At 38.0% G+C, this 12,213-nt stretch overlaps 1 long non-coding RNA gene across 1 annotated transcript; it reads left to right on the top strand.

Moving 5' to 3' along the window:
* The first annotated feature begins 4,355 nt into the window (after positions 1-4,355).
* Positions 4,356-10,415, top strand: LOC109614803. The gene is made up of 6 exons (XR_002195738.1): positions 4,356-4,438; positions 4,839-5,012; positions 5,368-5,495; positions 5,932-6,129; positions 8,093-8,233; positions 10,297-10,415. It is a non-coding gene; the product is annotated as an uncharacterized LOC109614803 (long non-coding RNA).
* The last annotated feature ends 1,798 nt before the right edge of the window (positions 10,416-12,213 follow it).

The raw sequence follows: 12,213 nt of genomic DNA, 5'->3' as shown, positions 1-12,213 counted from the left end.
CTTATAACTGTGACATCCAACTCAGACAACAACACACGAGTGGTATGCAAGAGCTCAGGGCAACCAGAAGTAGATGGATACCTCTCAGTGTATGGTAAATATACTCATGTCTTGCCTGGGTATTTTGTACTGGAAGTTGTCATAATTTGTTAACCATAATATTCTCCTGACTCCTGTCTGTTGTCTTTTGTACATTTTCAGCGAATGTCAGTAACTTTGCCATCCTTATTGGCTGCGTTATTGGAGGTTTCTTCAGTATTCTCATCTTCTTTGGCCTGTTATATGTTGTTTTCAGGAGATCTGAGAGTTTCCAACACTGTTTTAGTAAGTGCCTCTGCCCGAATGAATGTACAATAAAATGCTCTGCAACGTTCTTATGTTTTTTTCTATAGCCTTGTTTAAACCTGGTGCGAACATGCATGCATCCTTTGTCCTGAGTTTGTCCACATTCTGATTCTACCTTCACATCAGTGGTGTCAACCGCCACAGCTTTTTGGTATATGTTTAGTCAATAGTGGCAAGTTTATTATTATTATTAATTATTTTATGTGGACACATGCAGGGTAAGGACAGGTTCAGGATAAAGACTGCATGTTACACCTAGTATTATTTATGGACACTTTACTCTGTTGCAGTTAGATTAGAACAATATTTGACAACGCTGTGATGGTTGAGTAATGTCTACATTGTTATACAGTGAGGGGAAAAAGTATTTGTACAAAATCAGCAGGGGATCGTTTGCCCACTGACAAAGAAATTATCAGTCTATCATTTTAATTGTAGGTTTATTTGAACAGTGAGACACAGAATAACAAAATAATTCAAGAAAAACGCATGTCAAAAATGTTATAAATTGATTTGCATTTTAATGAGTGAAATAAGTATTTGACCCCTCTGCAAAACATGACTTAGTACTTGGTGGCAAAACCCTTGTTGGCAATCACAGAGGTCAGACGTTTCTTGTAGTTGGCCACCAGGTTTGCACACATCTCAGGAGGGATTCTGTCCCACTCCTCTTTGCAGATCTTCTCCAAGTCATTAAGGTTTCGAGGCTGATGTTTGGCAACTCGAACTTTCAGCTCCTTCCACTGATTTTCTATGGGATTAAGGTCTGGAGGCTGGCTAGGCCACTCCAGGACCTTAATGTGCTTCTTCTTGCGCCACTCCTTTGTTGCCTTGGCCGTGTGTTTTGGGTCATTGTCATGCTGGAATACCCATCCACGACCCATTTTCAATGCCCTGGCTGAGGGAAGGAGGTTCTCACCCAAGATTTGACGGTACATGACCCCGTCCATCGTCCCTTTGATGTGGTGAAGTTGTCCTGTCCCCTTAGCAGACAGAAACCCCCAAAGCATAATGTTTCCACCTCCATGTTTGACGGTGGGGATGGTGTTCTTGGGGTCACAGGATGCATTCTTCCACCTCCAAACACAGTGAGTTGAGTTGATGTCAAAGAGCTCGATTTTCTCATCTGACCACAACACTTTCACCCAGTTCTCCTCTGAATCAGTCAGATGTTCATTGGCTAACTTCAGACTGGCCTGTACAAGTGATTTCTTGAGCAGGGGGACCATGCGGGCGCTGCAGGATTTACCAAAGTGTTACCAATGGTTTTTTTGGCAACTATGGTCTCAGCTGCCTTGAGATCATTGACAAGATCCTCCCGTGTAGTTCTAGGCTGATTCCTCACCGTTCTCATGATCATTGCAACTCCACGAGGTGAGATCTTGCATGGAGCCCCAGACGGAGGGAGACTGACAGTTCTTTTGTGATTAATCCATTTGCGAATAATCGCGACAACTGTTGTCACCTTCTCACCAAGCTGCTTGGTGATGGTCTTGTAGCCTATTCCAGCCTTGTGTAGGTCTTTGGTCTTGGCCATGGTGGAGAGTTTGGAATTTGATTGATTGCTTCTGTGGACAGGTGTTTCATACAGGTAACAACCTGAGATTAGGAGCACTCCCTTTAAGAGTGTGCTCCTAAACTCAGCTTGTTCTCTGCATAAAAGACACCTGGGAGACAAATCTTTCTGATTGAGAGGGGATCAAATACTTATTTCACTCATTAAAATGCAAATCAATTTATAACATATTTTACATGCATTTTTCAAAGATGTTTTTGTTGTTATTCTGTCTTTCACTGTTCAAATAAACCTTCCATTAAAACTATAGATCGATCATTTTTGTCTGTGGGCAAACATACAAAATCAGCAGGGGATCAAATACTTTTTTCCCCCTCACTGCACATTGATTGTTCTATAACATCACTTGAGTTTTAGAATAGCATTGTTTACTAGAAATAGCAGTCACTGAGTTCTCATTCACACCAAGTGTAAACGGCTACTTTGCTTGTGTCAACAGGGGGAAAAGACTGCGAGGATGTCACCACAATGGTGACAAAGGATTAAACACAAACCTTTCAATAATGTTGCATTATTGTGCTTTTTGTAATTATATTCACAATGTTGTTTTTAATTTCTTACTGTTTTCATTCAGGCATTAGCTAACATTAAGTTTAATCGCCTGACAGAAAAGTTTATTACATGAAATTACGATAGGCCTAAAAAAAAAAAAAAGAAATCTCTTCTCAAATTCTGTTTTTTCCCCAAGAAGTAACAAAAAACACTTGCCCAACTTTTTCTAATTTTAAAAAATATTACTTGGGAACAAAAAGATTTTAAACTTTCATAGCAAGGAACAAATTCACACCCCCAGATGATAAGTAGAGAATAGATTATACACATGCCAATGTACTGTAGAGGAGAAACATGGTTTTGCAAAGCCAAGATTTGCCTTGAAGCAGAGTGTGAATTATATAATGACAATTGGGAGAGGGTTAACTTTTTCTCCATGGTGTAAAGGGAATCCAGTAGTCCAGTAGCAGTGCACGCTACGTCGCATGTTTGATGTTTCTGACTGGTTTGAATTTGCTGTTCAGAGTGCCTGCACAGCAAATATAATTTCCCTGACCCACGCCTGTTACTTGGGTTGTGGTTTTTACTTTCGTTAGTTATAGAGCCATCACGGAATAGGGATATTTTACGAATACTCACTTTTAATAAATTGGTCTGATTGAGAGGCATGTTCAGAACAATTTATTGTATAGTTTGATTGACAATTTGAGACATAGCTGGAATTTTGAGTTGTAAGCTTTGGCTTAAAATAGAAAAAGGAAGGGGAAGATTTGCGATTTCAATGATTTTAAATGCAGCCCTACACTTCAGCTGCACTTCTTATATTGCTCTTAGAGTAATTATTCAAAAAATCATATATATATATATATTTTTTTTTACAAAAAAGTAATATAAAAGATCTGGGCTTATTCAGAAAAGACCTGCGACTATAGCCCCAGACGCCCAGGCCTAATGACGCCAATGATGCGGAGTTCCACAGGGATCAGTTCTCGGACCGCTTCTGTTCAATCTCTATATGCTACCTCTGGGCCAAATTCTACAGAACAACAACATTAACTATGCCGATGTTACTCATACTCATATATATGGCTCTCGAACCGTATTACAACAGCTCAATAGACTGTGTCACCGTCTTTTATTCATACAAATATATAATTAGCTGGCCAATGTTATACCAGTAATATTTGCTTTATTTCTACAATAGCATTCTTGTGTCAGTTGTAATCTAGGTCAGTGTTATAGAATATGACTTATCAAGTCTCAGTTCGCTGGGTTAACACCGGCTGGTGCAGTAAACATAGCCTAGCTAGCTGGATAGGATTTCAGTACAGTAATATCAAAGATCCTTGCTCCTTCTCAACTCTCTGGTAATATTCTAGTCACAAAATACAACCAATAATACGGCAATGTTAAATCTTACTTGTGAAAAGTAATCCCCCGAGCCCTGCTTTCGATGGTCCGCCGATATGAGCAGGAGTATGCTCCACAGTGCTCTGGCATCGTTGCTTCTGCTGCTACGCAAATAGGAGTATGACCGGTCAAAGATGGCGGCCGTATTTCTCGCGCCCCAGCAGCCAATGCGGCGTCTACTCTTTATTGTCTATGATGGGTGGCACTTTCTGCGGAAGTAGCGAAGTACTGAGTTGACCGGCGGTATTTTTGGTTTTAGTTAGGGAGCTAACTGGGGTTAGCAATAGTAAGATATTCACTCGCAAGGTGTTGAAATGTTACAGAGTTCGGGGACATGTGCTGTTTATGGTTGTACATACAACCAGACAAATCTTAATGATTGGCTTGGAGTACTTCGACCGTAAACTAAATCAGAAGCTTCCTGTCAGATGGTACAGTAGTTTCCATCGCCTCCCAAATAACGAAGAAATAGTCTCAACCCCCCCCCCCCCCCCCCCCCCCCCCCGTTTCACTTTGTTTATAAAACGTCAACGCAGGATAACCCAAATCAAGATAACCCAGCCAAAGCTCTTTCTGGGAGGCCACCAGAGGAGTCGACAGATGTCACAAGAACAGGTATGTCGACTAGTTTTGATATCGCTTGTTCGTCTTCAGTTTGTTACTAGGATATGACTATAATAGCTTCTAGTCCGGGTCTAAAAATTCTCTCTTAAATTTCTACCTGAAATTGCCTCTTTTAGAAATCTATGTAAAACGCTTTAGAACAGTTAACACCGAGTGGCTACGTGACATATGATATACATATAGAAATATATTATGTTACCTTAATCCCTGATTATTCGTAATCTATAATATTAATAGAATAATAACCTCTGCCATGGCAGCAGGTGACCTGAAATGTTTACTTTCCTCAGCCAACATTTACCCTGTATTTGGCAGTTTATTGCATTTCCTGTTCTAATAGATACATAATTTATTTTGAAAATATTAAACAATCATGTATCCCACCACACAGTGGTCAGACCCTGCAATGGAGGACCACACCTACTCCAAACGACCCATCACCACGTGGCATGATGACAGCACCAGTCCAAAAGGCCACTGTCTGTTGCAGATGTTACACTGAAAGATGATGCAGACTGTGCTGTATACAGGGATTCCCCTTCTAGAATTCACTCTCGCTTACAAGGTTTGCCCCCACATCAACAATGCCAGTTGTTGACACTAATGAAACTTAGAACTTTGTTGTAGCGGATTTAGCAAGACACTTCAAAAGGTCACACTGTCAGGTCAGTGGAACATTGACATTTTGGATTGATGTCATTGCTGAGCAAACCAAGGATCTCATTCCATGGCTGCCTCGTGAGACGATAAACGCTACTATGCCACAGGGTTTTTTCAGAAGAACATCTGTGTGATTGACTGCACAGAGTGTTATGTGAAATGCAAAAAATCTGTACTCCAGAACTGAATCTTAGTCACTACTATGCATGTAATACTGTAAAATATCTAGTTGCAACTGCTCCAATGGTTATTCATTTCAGAGGCTGATGGTGGGAAATACAGCGATATGTTCATCACACAGAACTCAGGGTTTCTCAACCATTTGCATGCTGGTGATGAGATGAAGAGGGACAGTGACTTCACAATTAAGGACTTGCTAGAGGAACAGGTATATTTCTTGGTAAAATTATCTAATATAGTAACTTAAATATTTAATATATTCATTATAACAGCACTTCATTGTGTATGGCAAGCATATTCAAACCCCCATTTGCTTTGGGATCTCCATGTACTTTGGGATCTTTTCAGCTAAATTTGCTAACCTGGGTAGCTTGTATAAAACGTAGAACTCCTGCAGCTGTTGCACATGTACATCTGTGTAGTCCTTATCAAATGGACTGTCCACAGCTATGTGCTCGCTTCATGTCCAGACGACCCGATTGCAGTTCTGTAGGCCCAGGCACATCGTGATCATTTGTGTCTGAAAGAAGGAGTAGGAAATCACATTGACACAATTCTGAATAGTAGGAGTTTACAATACAATATTCAATATTTGTAATAATACAGCTAATCTATTTTCTTGACAACATTTTACCCACCTGAAGGAACTATCCATCATTTCCATTGGGAGGAATTAGGTACCGTCCATCATCCTAGCTTCTGATGTCACCATTTGGCTGACTCAAATTGTCAAAGATGTCAAACTCTTGAAGGGGCACTTGATCTCAAGGAGCAGTGTTCCATCAAGAATCCCATGTGGGCTGGCTCCCAACCCAGTATGGTCAGGGTGCATCACGGTTCAGGTACATCCCTTTAATGGTTTACTTTCACAAAACAAACAGAAAACAACAAAAGGACAGTGCAAACCGGAACTGAAGTGCAGCACCACCAACAGTTAACCCAAAACAATGACCAAGAAACTGAAAGGCAAACAGAACAACTTAAATAGGGTCCCCAATTAAAAGAAAACGAGATGCAGCTGTCTTTAATTGGAGAGAACGGAAAACAGTGCCGCAGATATGCTTAGAGGCTCCTCTGCGGTCAGGTCCTGTCCATTTGGGGACTTGTTTCGCTGTGCTGGTCTGTTAGACGCAGCTTCCTAGCATCATGCCATAGGTGTGAACCACTTTGAATCTTAGTTTCTTTTCATCAATGTAGCTGTATGGGGGATTATTTGATCTAGGCCTGTTAGTTAGATTAGTGCTGTCTTCAGAGGGGTTCCAAAATAATGGTTTTTATAATTGCTTTTTTGGTTGGGTTGGTTTGTTCAGCCACTGTTCTACTATTTGTCCAGTAGAGAGCAGCAATGAAAGTACAGCAAAAAGAAGCACAATGAGGCTGGGACACTAAAGGATTTGATAATGTGTTGTAGCACTTCTACTCAAAATCTTACTCAAAGCGGTACACAAAAGCAGGTCTATTATTATTTCATAAGAAATATACCTCAGAATTAATTTTTGTTCCTCTTCATAACTACAGTTAATAGCTTTAGAGTTAATAAACTAGGCTGGCAGCCAGCTGCATAAACAATAAAGAGCAGGAAATAAGAGTAGTGTTCACAGGGAAGTTTTTCAGAGGACAAAATACATAGGTTCTGCAATGTTGCGTCAGCTGGGCTGCTATTTTTTGGTATGGTTAATACACATAAACCTGAAATTTAAAGACACTGCAAATGTTCGAGATATATGCATTCCTCTGAGTTTGCTTATATTTTATATTCAGAGTTGATTGTCAGAGCTTATATATCTCAAAGACACTTGTTTAGTAACAAGTTAAATGTTGTACACTTGTGTTTGTTAACAAGCTTTTTCAGGAATTAGTATTTTAATAGATTTCTACACCAGGTAAAAGGATAACACATTTTTACACTGACAGGTTGTGCAATCAATCTGGCTCATTATGGCTGACTATAATTATGTATTTGTGTATAAATAAGTATCCTCCTCTCTGTGGAATGACTGAGAGTTCAAAACAGTTTTGGGAGGAATAAAATAAATTTGCTATTTTGTATCCACAGTGAGTTAGTATTTGTATTTATGTGGGAATTTATAAACCATTTAGCACTGCCACACATCCATTTCTCCAAGTGGTTCCAACCCATTGTTTTAACCCTAAACAGAATTGCACATGCCCATTGTTTGGGGCACAACAGTGCACCTGAAGCAGCTAAATCCTGTTTAGGTTATTGCTAATTTGTAGGTGTACAAGATGTTAAAGATTCATTCTAGGATTTTTGGACACTGGTTGTGTCACTGTTTAGCCAAAACGGGTTCCTGAGAATATTGTGCTTTGTCCTGTATGTGTGCCCATTTATCAAAAACACTCACTTTCAAACTTGGAATTTCATGGCTATGAATGATAGAGATTTTACTTATAGATTATACACATATAACCAACATATACATATCCAGCACAAAATGGGAGATTTACAATATAATTTATTTTACCCAAAAGTCACAGACTGTCACAGATCTTTAATATCTTAATCCATCTAACTAATGGAAATTTAGCATATACCATTTTTCATGTACACCAAAAATCTACAGAAGAAAGATTCTGTAAAAACTAGTTTTTTGCTCAAAATGCTGTGTATAGAGCATTTTGGTACAAACTTAAGGAATACTTCTACAAACTTTTTTTTTCTCCTTTTTTTATTTTATACTTATCATGCCATTTCAAGTAAGCGTTTAATTTTATTGTGTACCATCTGTATCGTGTGCATTTGACAAATAAGCTAGATTTGACTTGATCTTGATTGTCCTTTAGTGTGTTTTAGGTGACAACAAACAGGAGTGGCTATTCCACAAGGTAAAATAATAGAGAGAATGCTTGTGTGAAGTCAGTAGGAAGACCTGAGCTACTCAGCAGACAACCCGGACCCTTCACTGACACAGACCTAGTGCTCAGGTAAAGAATAAGGGGGAGGAGGGGATTCACTTGCTGTCCTTTGGCTTACACCTACTTGTCTGTTACGATCACAAGGTTTGCTATAGCAGCATTCTATTCCAAGGGTTCTATGGGCATAATGATGATCTTTATTTAGTGTGATTTGCATACATTTAGGATTACTGCATCTGGATGGTTTTTAAGTTTTTGGCAGGAAACACAGTAAACTATCTTGCTCAATTACAAGCATGGTGAACTTCCTTGAGTCTGTATGCAACAGGAGCAAGGCATTTTTAAAATGTTTTCATCATATGTTTCATTGTATGTGTAGTGTTTATGCATGCATGCTCTAAACATTTTACTAATTAAGATTGATAGGTTGCTGTCTATAACCCTAAATAAAATTTGATGTGAATTAATATACAACCCTATTTCTAAAAAAGTTGTGACGCTACATGCATTTTACATAAAAACAGAATGCAATGATGTGCAAATCATTTATGCCTATATTTAAATGATAATAGTACAAAGACAACATATCAAATCTTGAAAATGAGAAATGTTGTTATTTTTGGAAAAATACATGCCCATTATCAATTTGATGCCAGTATGCATTTAAAAAAAGGTTGGGACAGCGGCATATTTACCACTGTGTTGCATCACCTCTTCTTTTAACAATACTGTGTAAGCGTTTGGGAACTGAGGAGACCAATTGCTGTAGTTTTCAAAGTGAAACATTTTCCCATTCTTGCTTGATATAGGATTTCAGCTGCTCAACAGTTCGGGGACTCCTTTGTCGTATTTTTCATTTCATAATACGCCAAATGTTTTCAGTGGGTGACAGGTCTTGACTGCAGGCAGGCCAGTTTAGCACCCAGACTCTTTTATTACGGAGCCATGCGGTTGTAATATGTGCAAAATTAGTTTTGGCTTGCTGAAATAAGCAAGGCCTTCCTTGAAAAATACATCTCAACATTTTTCAGCATTAATGGGGACTTCACAGATGTGCAAGTCACCCATGCCATGTGCACTAATGCACCCCCATACCATTATGGATGTTGGCTTTTGAACTGTGTGCTGATAACAAGTCTGAAGGTCCCTCTCCTCTTTAGTCCAGAGGACATGGCGTCCATGATTCCCAAAAATAATTTCAAATTTTGATTTGTCAGACCACAGGACATTTATCCAGTCCATGTTGAGCTCAGGCCCAGAGAATGCGGCGGCGGTTCTGGATCATGATTTCTTCTTTGCCTGGTTGAGTTTTAACTTTCATTTGTGGATGCAGTGACGTACTGTGTTCACAGACAATGGGCTGTTTCAACATTTGATATGTTGTTTTTGTACTATTTTCTATTGAATATAGTGTTTTAATGATTTGTACCTCATGTTTTTATTTTCAACTTTTTTGAAAACGGTGTTGTACTGTACAAATAATATTTTGACTTATGGGAAACTTTCATAATTTCCAGTCGATACTCAACTTGTAACACATCTTATGGGGGTATTCCAAAATTATTAAACAATTCTAAAAACACTTTAGGAACAACTGGATTGCTACAGTAGCATTGACTGGAGTCTTGTCCATTGTAAAACTAAGGTTTTTAAATATAACCAGAATGTGATTTGTCTTTATTTGTACAAAGTCCATGTACACATACACAATGGTTTTGCCAGTGGTAGACAGCATATAGGGACAGAATACAAAAAATCTACAGAAATATGTACATACATTTATATACAATGGGTGGTAAGCATAAGAGATTATGGAATATAAGCGGCATGAGAATATCTGATGCATTAATGTACAGTTGATGTATAGATGTACAATATCTAGTTTTTGGAGTAGGTTAGTGCAGCTATTCAATTAACAGTTAACAGTTTGGAGGTGGCTTCATGTGGGTGACGAGGGTGTTGGGTGTGGGGAGTCAGCAAAGAAGAATGAAGTAGATGGGTGTCATATTTATTTCCAAAACATCACAGTGTAAACCCTGTGAATGACCAAGGTCGAGCCAAGGGTGTCCTGAGGCCTGTGGATTCTGCCCTATGTTTCCTCTCTCTGCTGTTTACCCTCCAAACATCCACAGTTCCCCCTGCTGCTGCCTGGTGTCTGTCTTACACCACAAGGACATTCTGCTCTTCTATCCTACTGTGTTTGGTAACAAGGATGACTGAGCACAAGCGCAACATGGACTAAATGGTTTTCATGGTATTTTCATGGTGTTATTATTTATCACAAACTAGACAATTTTTGGACATTAAAATAAACAATGTCTTTGGGAATTAGTCATAAACCCCAGACATCAAATGCATGACAGGGAACTGTCTGTCAGAAACATTTATCCCAAATTATATTTTCTTTTCAGATAAGATTAATATGGGTTGATTCGAGGAATGACCCCTACTGTTACTGCTATGTGAGGTTTTATGCTAACAGATGCCTTTTCTTTTTTTGCAGTCAGACTGTGTGCAAGATGGGCCAATTCTCAACGTTGGTTTTGCTTGCAGGTAAAGATAAGATAAAGATGTTTGGGGTGGTGCAATTTTTTTTAAATTGAAAATGTATAATTTTATATAAACATTATGGACATGGTATGGGAAGCTAGAGTGGGAAATACAGATGATTAGACAACAGAGAAGTTACTCTGGAACCGTGTATCGCTTTGGTTTATACTAAAGGACATTATTTTATTCAATTTAAATTTCATGAAATGTAAAAATAGTTATCTGCTAAACATTAAATCAGCTTTGAATGGCCTTAGCATTCTAATCATATCGCACTTGCATTTAACTATCTTGTCGTGCCTTGCAATCCCATGGCCCTTACCTTTTGAACATTTTCAAAGCTACATCATCTACTAACTAATACCCATTCACCAAATGACAAATGTTGAATTTTTGTTTCTCCTAGTTCTTTTTGCATTCTTCACGGAAACTGAAGCAAGTAAGGAAAATCTGTTTAGGGTTTTTTTTCAGCTATGTTGTGTGTTGGACCAAACTTGTTATTTTTCACTCATCTGTTTCCATAAGGATTTTATTTTCACATGACTGTGAATGAGAACGCTCTAATTTCTGCATGTTCACAACAATTTAATGTGAAACCAGAGCAACGTGTTTTATTTGTTAATTTTCTGTTTTCTTTGCCTTCCCCCTGCCATGCCCGTCTGAAGATCCATTCGTATACAGTAAGTAACTAATTTGTCCTTTACACTATTCAAATGGTATTGATCAATCACCACCACCACCAAGTTATAATTGACCATGGGTGTTATTTACCATATAGTTACATATACCATTCACACAAATCTGAAAATGTAGTGTGTTTTCATGACATATTCACTTAGTTATATTGACGACTTATCTATTTCATTAATATAATTATTTTTCTGAAATATTATAATTTACCATAATTCCACAAAATTCACAAACTGTAAAAAACAAACAAGGTCCTAGTATGTATGTATGTTGCTTACCGTATGTGAGAAAAATTTACATTTGACAAAAATGTAAACCAATATTTTTGTTAAACATCATATTTGTGAATGGCCTTAAAACTAAATTATGCAATTATTATAATATTATCATTCATTTATATAAAAAATAAATCAGACTTGTAGCAATGTGTGCTTGCTAACTGTTTTGGTGATGAGTAAGGCCAAGCGGGGTGAAGGGAGTGTTTGAAATCTGAAGGTATTGGAATAAATCTGCTTTAGGCAGGATTATTCCTCTTGATTATCCATCATGGTCTTATAAAAAAACTGGTCTTAGTTTTTACAGGAAACTTTAATGTTTTTTTGTAATAAGATGTACACAATACATTTATTATTTTAATGTAAATTTCAACTAATATACCATTGTCATTATTTATGGATCTACAGCAACACATTTTGTGTTTTCACCAGAGAATTTAACAGGGTAGCATTTTGGGGCACTTTCCCAATAACCAGAGAACTCTTAACTTCTATTAACTGGACATCTCTAAGTCTATTATTTTAGCAGTGTCA

This window comes from Esox lucius, chromosome 20 (genome assembly GCF_011004845.1).
Source record: "Esox lucius isolate fEsoLuc1 chromosome 20, fEsoLuc1.pri, whole genome shotgun sequence".
NCBI lineage: Eukaryota > Metazoa > Chordata > Actinopteri > Esociformes > Esocidae > Esox > Esox lucius.
The sequence above is the reverse complement of the archived record's forward strand: the minus strand, read 5'-3'. Positions and strand labels throughout refer to the sequence as shown.